General features: G+C 59.3%; 1 long non-coding RNA gene across 1 annotated transcript; it reads right to left on the bottom strand.

Moving 5' to 3' along the window:
- Positions 1–4010: 4010 nt before the first annotated feature.
- Positions 4011–6648, bottom strand: LOC121015773 (uncharacterized). The gene is made up of 3 exons (XR_005783959.1): positions 6389–6648; positions 5701–5905; positions 4011–4491 (listed from the first exon to the last, which is right to left on the bottom strand). It is a non-coding gene; the product is annotated as an uncharacterized LOC121015773 (long non-coding RNA).
- Between the last annotated feature and the right edge of the window lie 275 nt (positions 6649–6923).

Below are 6923 nucleotides of genomic sequence, written 5' to 3'. Positions count from 1 at the left end.
CCTGGGGGCCGTCCAGGACCTCCCCGTGGCCCATCACCTCCTGGGGGCCGTCCAGGGCCTCCCTCTAGCCCGTCACTTCCAGGGGGCCATCCAGGGCCTCCCCATGGCCCATCACCTCGTTACATGGATGCCAGGGAGAGGGAGGTCTTTCTTCTGAGATCCAGCCCTCCACGGTGGTTAATCCGTCCCAACTTCGGGTAATTGGCTTTCCTCCTCAGGACAGCACCCTGGGGCCTTGAACCAGCGCCCGGCTGCCCGGAGCCAGCAGCAGGCGCAAGCCCCCTCCTCTTTCCGGAGCCCCAGGGAGAGTCCACGTGGGAAGGAGGCCAAAAGAGAGAGTGTCTTCCGATCGCACAGGGAAGAGATGTTGTGATTTCACGGCACATTTTCCTGAGCATGAAGGGAAAGGAAGTCAAAGCAATAGTTTGGCAAGATCTGTTGGGAAAGCCTCTGCTGGGGTCGAACGGAAAAAGGCCGAGATGGCTCTCCGAGGGTGTCATGACTCCCACCTGCCTGGGACGTCTTTATTTTCCAGCCCAAAAAGCGTCATCTAAGGGGAGATCAAATCCAAAGAGCTGTCTCGCACTGTTCGCCTGAGCCGGCGTGAGCGCATCTCACAAAGCACGATGATAAAAGCTAAGTGGGGTCTGAGCTCAGTCACCATTCAGGACCGGCTGCGGGGGGCAGGGGATGGGGACACGGTCGCTGGTTCCCGTAAGGGACACTACAGAGCTGGGCCGTGAGTCACGACCCAGGCAGGAGATGCTCACGGGAGCCGGGTCACGGGGGCTGCCGCGCAGACAGGAACCCACGTCGCAGAGGCCACCAGGGGACGGCCACGTAACTGCCTCTGTCTGTGGCCGGCTCCCAAACCTCAGCCACACAAACGTGTCCGAAGGTCTCCAAGACGTCAGGCGCCTCCAGACGCGCGACGCAGCGAGCAGGCAAAACGCCCTGTCCGTGGTCCTCACGAGGAAACATCCAGAGAACCCAGACTGAGTGACATTCTCCTGAATGACTGGCCAGCACCCTTCAAATGCAGGAAGATCGTGCAAGATAAAGAAACTGTCAGAGGCCGGAGGGGACGTGAAACAGGTGGGACCACTCAGTGCAAAGTGGGGTCCTGGACCAGAGACGAGATCTCCACAGGTGCAGAGGGTAAGACAGCCAAGTGATTGTGGACCGTCTGGTTTCACTGATTGGACCGATGGTTACGAAAGATGTCGGCCTTGGGGGAAGATGGGGGAAGGGTGCAGGGGACACTCTGTATTGTCCTTCCAGTCCTTCTGGAAGTCTAAAATTCTTTCCAGGGACACCTGGACGGCTCAGTCGGTTGGGCGTCCGACATCAGTTCAGGTCATGATCTCACGGTTCGTGGGCTCGACATCACCCTTGATGTCACCAGAGGAGCAGGAGAGGTTTGGGAAGTGGATATTTGGAAAGTGGATAATGTTCTCACTCTGTGATTCAATGACATTAGTGCCTTATCTGTGCACCTTTTGAAATCGTCTCCGGGACCCCCTAAAATCACACACCGCGTTGGGAAAACACTGCTTTTTGGAAACCCCATGGCAAGGCCTGAAGACTGTGGGTGCAGAGCCAAAGTCAGAAGGTTTGCAGCGAGAGGGAAGGGCCGTCCACACGGCATCACCCCATCCATTTGAGGTTTGGTTTTTTTGTTTCCTTTAAGGGGACGTATGTGAGTATCAGTCAGCTAGTGCTGCTTAACAAACAGTCCCAAACTCAGCGACGCGCACCGGCACGCATTTGCTCTCAGGCTCCAAAATGTACAGTCAGCTGTACTTCTCCATACAGGCAGAGTGCGGACGCCCCGGGACAGCTCACTTCCAGGGCCAGCCGTCCACCCGGGGCCCGTTCCTCGCGTGGTCGTGGCAGAAGCAGAAGTGGAGAGCTCCAGCAAGGGCATGATGTCAGCTCTCTACTTAGGTCGCCCCTCCTCACATCCCCTCCGCCTGAGCAAGCCACCGCCAAGCCCCACGCGGAGGGAGCCAGAATGCATGCTCCCGGAGGGAGGGATTATCTGATGAGTGAATATTCCTAAAGATCCCAAAGGCGTCTACATACGAGCAACATGCATGTACACACTTATTATGTCGCATTTATGTATATTTGACGTATAGGAGCTCTCAAAGGAAGAGCACACAAGAAGCTAATAACGGGTTGCCTCTCAGCAACGGAACAGGGGGCTGGATCAGGATGGGAGGGAACCTTCTCCTCTGCCCCCTGCCGCGAAGTCTGAATTCTATATGACACGCATATGCCACTTCACAAGAGTCAAACGCCACCTTAACACCCACGGGCCACAGGGCATTTTCACACCAATTCTCTTATCTGAAATTCACACGAGGCTGTGGCAGACGGAAGTGGGATCGTGAGCCCGCTTGGCGGATGAGAAGGAAACAGGTCCGGCCTGCTCAAGCGACTCACCCAAGGCCAGAAGCTAAACTAGGGCCAAGCCAAGAGACCAGATGAGTCTCACACCTCTGACCCTCCGACGTCACCGTGCAGCCTGCCGCGGCCAGCGCCCGCCCGCGCCGTCCGGGGAAGGGTCCTCCCCTCAGTCCCAACACACAAGGGAGAGACTGCGTGGACAGCACCTCGAAGAACCTCTCTGTCCAGCCTGGCCATTTTACAGATGGGCAAGGAGAGGCCCGGAATCACAAGCAGGTGCCTCCGTTTCCCTGTCCCGATGGGACCTTAACGCCCACCTGACAGGGTGTTTGGGAATCAGAGAGGACTGTGTACGTGGGGGTTTGGCAGCCACGAGAGTGTGAAGCGCGATTTTGTGGACTCGCTCGGCCACGGGAGAGCCAGGAGACTGGCCGGGAACATCTAAACCAGCCTGCACTCAAGTGACCGAGTTCTTGGAGCTAAAGGGACTGCTCTCAGGAGGACCCGCTGGGCTTTGAGTCCTCGGGCGGCCGGGGAGTGGGCTGCTCTGAGAGCGAGACAGAGACAGAAACAGAGACAGAGACAGCTCATCCCAAAGCAGCAGGTCCAAGAACAGGTCTGTGACAGACCTCACGCCTGAGCGGGACCTAGGCCTCTGTGAGCCCCTCCGCAGCCCCTTCCCCAAGCTCGGTCATCACAGGAGGACACTTCTCCTCTCCTCCCGCCCAGCAGGCCCTCAGCGGGCGTCCCCTCCCCATGGTGTCCCCGGAGGACAGGTCCCCTCTCACCACCGTGCCCCCGTCCCCGTCCTCGTCACCCAGGAGGTAAGACACAGGCGGGGACCGGGGCTGGGGAGGGAGCCAGTGGAGGCACCAGATGTTGGTGAGCAACACGTAGCCCCCCCCCCCCCGAGCTCCCCCAAGATCCCACTCCAGCCATTTTCAACTTTGCCTCAAATGGAAACTTCCTGAGCCCCGAAGGGCTCCCACAGGACTGATGTCCCCAAGTGAGCCGCTAGAAACAAATGGATGCGAGTTATTCCCCTGGAAGAAAACCCCGTGGAGGGTTTAAACAGGGGGTCCCGCCTGAGCAGGTGGTGGGAGATCTGAAGGCTCAGAGAGGCAGCGTCTGCCCCCCCAAGCCCTGAATGGAGCCTGTGAAGCCCAGAATCTGCAGAGACAGCCCCCCGCCCCCACCCGGGGGGCCCCAGCCAGCCCCCCTCCCCGTCCTGGCTCTGCAGCAGGCTTACAGAGCCTCCTTTGTGCAGCGTGGAGGGGGGCAACCCCAAGAAGCCCCGCAGGGAGCTCCCCAACTGACTCCAAGGCTCCGGAAACGGGGGGGCCTCAGGCTCCCAGACCTGCCCCCAGCGAGGGGCCACTGAGGTGAGGTCACCTGATTTCCCAAGACAGGCTGGACCGGAGGGGCCCTCTGCCCTCACCGCAGCCTGACTCGAGGGCCCTGGGCCTCCCCCTCCCACAGGGCCAGCCCCCAGCCCAGGCGGTAGTGGCCCGGGGTCTGCACCAGCTGGACGGCTCCAACCCACCCTCATGGTCTCACGCCCCCTCCCGCCCCCAGCTCAGACCGCATCTCCCCCACGCGGCACTGAGTGCCCTGAAGTGTGAAGGGACATCGTGTCCCTCGAGCACAGGGTTCCGGCCCGTCCGCCCCCAAGCGCCCCTGGGAGTCCCCCTCGGGAACACCTGCCCGCGGGACACGAGGTTGCCTGGGGGCTGTCAGGTGCCTGGCTGTCCTGCGCCCACACAGAAGGGGCTGGGGCCTCCGGAGCTGGGAGGCTCTCAACTCCCCCCAGGCTCCCCGTGGCCTCCGGAGGCTTAGCTAAAAGCAGTCGCAAGGCAGCAGGGAACCAAGGGCAGGAAACCGGAAGGTGCCCAGCGGCGTGGATCCCACCTGCGCCGGGGGCCCAGGTGCAGAGAGAGAAGGGGCGGCCTCGGGGTCCTGATTCCTGGTTCGCGTCCACCCCCGGCACAGGCGTGAGCAGGCGGAGGCTCTCCGTGCGCCGGGGGCCGGTGTAAGCCTCGTAGGAACCAGCTCCGCAGCGTCTCAAGGGTCCCGGGGAGCCTAGGGAGCGAGGCACAGAGTGGGTAAGTGCTGCATCTGAAGTCACACAGCAGAGCAGAGGTCTGGGTTGTGCAGAGTCCTGCCTGCCCACCGGACACAGAACAAGGCCACACGCTCAGCCCTCTCTCTGGGGGCCCTTGCCCCACAGGACTCTTCCCCGCACAGAAGAGGTTGCCCGAGGGAGGAAGTCAGCCTTCCGGACAAGGACCAACCCCGATGCGTTTTCTGGGCAGCACCGCTCAGTCACCTCCGAGGACAAAGTTCGCATCAGCCACACCCACTGTCTGCCTTCTCTAGCCCTGGGCCCCCCAAGTGACTAGAGCGTCCGGGTTCCCCACACGTTGTAATAACGCGTACAAAGAAAGACCAGCGGGCGTTTGAAGGACCAAGACCTGAGTTCCGGTGTTTCTCCCGAGAGCTGTGTGACCCTGGGTGGCTCCCTGAGCCTCTCTGAGCTTGCGATTTCTCAGCAGTGTGAGGGGGCAGAACACCTTTGCTCAGCGGGCACTGAGCGCTGACACAGGCCGAGCTCTGCGCCCCCCCCCCCCCGGGGCTGGCAAGGACAGAGCCGTGGACAAAGCCAGCGCTGGGTCCGAGGAGGGACACAGCAGGAGGGTTGGGACCATGTGGTGGGGAGTCAGGACTGATGTAGGTGGGGTGGACTGAGCAAAGGCAAGGCGGGGAAGGGAGGGAGGGAGAGTGAGCACAGGCGGCAGAGGCTGGGAAGGTCCTCGGGGCAGGTCCTCGGGGCTGCAGGTGCAGGGGCCACAGCGGGGAGGCCACTGGAGGCTGGGACCTGCCTGGAGTCGTCCCCTTGTGTCGACCCCATGAAATACGTCTGCGCACCTGCCTGCGAGCTTGTGACTCCCGCCCTATGGGGATGCTCTCACTACAGAACGTCAGGACTGTCACGAAGCCCGGGCGTGGCCGGCTGGGTGCCCTCCACCGCCGCATTTGTAGCAGGTCCTCAGACCCCGCTGGGCGCACACAGGTTGCCATGGTGACCGGGTCAACGGGGGGATGGGGACTTCCAAGTAACAGCTGTTTCCAGAAAGGAACGGCCAGTTTTGTCTGCCGGGGCCCCTGCCCACTGGGGAAGGGGAGGTTCACGGGGGCCACCAGACACACCCACACCCACATGCGCAGGCCTCCTGGACACCCGTGAAGGGGAAACTGATACCCGGGACAGAGGGAGAGGCCGTCACTCACCTCCACCCGCCACAGACGCCAAATCTCGCCTCCGACCGGGCCACCACCTCAGCCACGTGTGCGAGCATAAAACACAGAGCGAAGCCAGCACGGAAACGGGAAGGGGGTCAAAACCACCCCGAATCCCCCTTCTCCCGGAGAAAATCACCGTAAACATTGAACGTGGCTCCTTCTTCCATGTTTTTTCTAAAATGGTGTAAGGATTCTAAAAAGTGAGAGAGAGAGAGAGAGAAAGAGAGACAGATAAATCAGTCGAAAGATTCGTACCGACGGCCGCGGGCCCCGTGTTTCCACCCGACGCCGTGTCGGGAGCGTTTCTCATATCATCTGAGCTCATATACCATTTTCAAATGATTCGTAAAAATTTACCAAGCGGATGGACCATAGTTCGCCGTTGTATCTTAACGGGCAGGATATGAAGATTGCATCTAATTTAGTGCTGCCATAAACACCTTTGTCTCTGTCTCTGATCATTTTTTTTTTATTTTAAACTTCTTTTATTTAATGTTTATTTATTCTCGAGAGCGAGAGAAAGTGGAGGAGGGGCAGAGAGCGAGGGGGGAGGGGGGGCGGGACACAGAATCCCAAGCAGGCTCTTCGCTGTCAGCAGAGCCCGATGTGGGGCTCAAACTCACAAACTGTGAGATCATGACCTGAGCCGAAATCTAGGGTCAGACGCTTAACCCACCGAGCCACTCAGGCGCCTCTCTGATCGTTTTCTTAGAACAGGGTCCTGGAAATGCAACTCCTAAGACAAAGACAAAGGAGATAAACATTTCAAGACTTTCATAGACACTTGCCAAATGCCCTGTAAAAATGATTCTGTCCTCTACGTTGGAGAACTCTTGTCTCACCGCATCCTGTATGTTACAGCCTTAAAAATTAAGTATGCTCGCGTGCACACACACGAAATTGCAAGGCTCAGGGATGCAATCAGAATAAACTGAAATGCTCCGATTTTAAATTTTTTTTTTTTCAACCTTCATTTATTTCTGGGACAGAGAGAGACAGAGCATGAACGGGGGAGGGGCAGAGAGAGAGGGAGACACAGAATCGGAAACAGGCTCCAGGCTCCGAGCCACCAGCCCAGAGCCCGACGCGGGGCTCGAACTCACGGACCGCGAGATCGTGACCTGGCTGAAGTCTGACGCTTAACCGACTGCGCCACCCAGGCGCCCCTAAAATGCTCCGATTTTAAACGCAGGCTAAATTAAAAGGGTGTC

The sequence above is a fragment of the Herpailurus yagouaroundi genome, unplaced genomic scaffold (genome assembly GCF_014898765.1).
Source record: "Herpailurus yagouaroundi ecotype Mexico unplaced genomic scaffold, PumYag 208, whole genome shotgun sequence".
Taxonomy (NCBI): domain Eukaryota; kingdom Metazoa; phylum Chordata; class Mammalia; order Carnivora; family Felidae; genus Herpailurus; species Herpailurus yagouaroundi.
Note: the sequence above shows the minus strand (reverse complement) of the source record. Positions and strands in the feature narration are given on the sequence as shown.